The sequence below is a fragment of the Bison bison genome, unplaced genomic scaffold (assembly GCF_000754665.1).
Source record: "Bison bison bison isolate TAMUID 2011002044 unplaced genomic scaffold, Bison_UMD1.0 scf7180017864061, whole genome shotgun sequence".
NCBI lineage: Eukaryota > Metazoa > Chordata > Mammalia > Artiodactyla > Bovidae > Bison > Bison bison.
Window position 1 is genome coordinate 3,089,273 of NW_011494633.1, and position 1,669 is coordinate 3,090,941.

Genomic DNA, 1,669 nt, shown 5'->3' on the forward strand with positions numbered 1-1,669 from the left:
GACAGTAGATGTTGCAAGAGGGCATCAGAGGGCAAACACACTGAAACCATACTCACAGAAAACTAGTCAATCTAATCACACTAGGACCACAGCCTTGTCTAACTCAGTGAAACTAAGCCATGCCTGTGGGGCAACCCAAGATGGGCAGGTCATGGTGGAGAGATTTGACAGAATGTGGTCCACTGGAGAAGGGAATGGCAAACCGCTTCAGTATTCTTGCCTTGAGACCTCATGAACAGTATGAAAAGGCAAAATGATAGGATACTGAAAGAGAAACTCCCCAGGTCAGTAGGTGCCCAATATGCTACTGGAAATCAGTGGAGAAATAACTCCAAAAAGAATGAAGGGATGGAGCCAAAGCAAAAAGAATACCCAGCTGTGGATGTGACTGGTGATAGAAGCAAGGTCCGATGCTATAAGAGCAATATTGCATAGGAACCTGGAATGTCAGGTCCATGAATCAGGGCAAATTGGAAGTGGTCAAACAAGAGACAGCAAGAGTGAATGTCGACATTCTAGGAATCAGCGAACTGAAATGGACTGGAATGGGTGAATTTAATTCAGATGACCATTATATCTACTACTGTGGGCAGGAATCCTTCAGAAGAAATGGAGTAGCCATCATGGTCAACAAAAGAGTCCGAAATGCAGTACTTGGATGCAATCTCAAAAAGGACAGAATGATCTCTGTTCGTTTCCAAGGCAAATCATTCAATATCACAGTAATCCAAGTCTATGCCCCAACCAGTAATGCTGAAGAAACTGAAGTTGAACAGTTCTATGAAGACCTACAAGACGTTTTACAACTAACACCCAAAAAAGATGTCCTTTTCATTATAAGGGACTGGAATGCAAAAGTAGGAAGTCAAGAAACACCTGGAGTAACAGGCAAATTTGGCCTTGGAATACGCAATGAAGCAGGGCAAAGACTAATAGAGTTTTGCCAAGAAAATGCACTGGTCATAACAAACACCCTCTTCCAACAACACAAGAGAAGACTCTATACATGGACATCACCAGATGGTCAACACCGAAATCAGATTGATTATATTCTTTGCAGCCAAAGATGGAGAAGCTCTATACAGTCAGCAAAAACAAGACCAGGAGCTGACTGTGGCTCAGACCATGAACACCTTATTGCCAAATTCAGACTTAAATTGAAGAAAGTAGGGAAAACCACTAGACCATTCACATATGACCTAAATCAAATCCCTTATGATTATACAGTGGAAGTGAGAAATAGATTTAAGGGCCTAGATCTGATAGATAGAGTGCCTGATGAACTATGGAATGAGGTTCATGACATTGTACAGGAGACAGGGATCAAGACCATCCCCATGGAAAAGAAATGCAAAAAAGCAAAATGGCTGTCTGGGGAGGCCTTATAAATAGCTGTGAAAAGAAGAGAAGCGAAAAGCAAAGGAGAAAAGGAAAGATATAAACATCTGAATGCAGAGTTCCAAAGAATACCAAGAAGAGATAAGAAAGCCTTCTTCAGTGATCAATGCAAAGAAATAGAGGAAAACAACAGAATGGGAAAGACTAGGGGTCTCTTCAAGAAAATAAGAGATACCAAAGGAACATTTCATGCAAAGATGGGCTCAATAAAGGACAGAAATGGTATGGACCTAACAGAAGCAGAAGATATTAAGAAGAGATGGCAAGAATA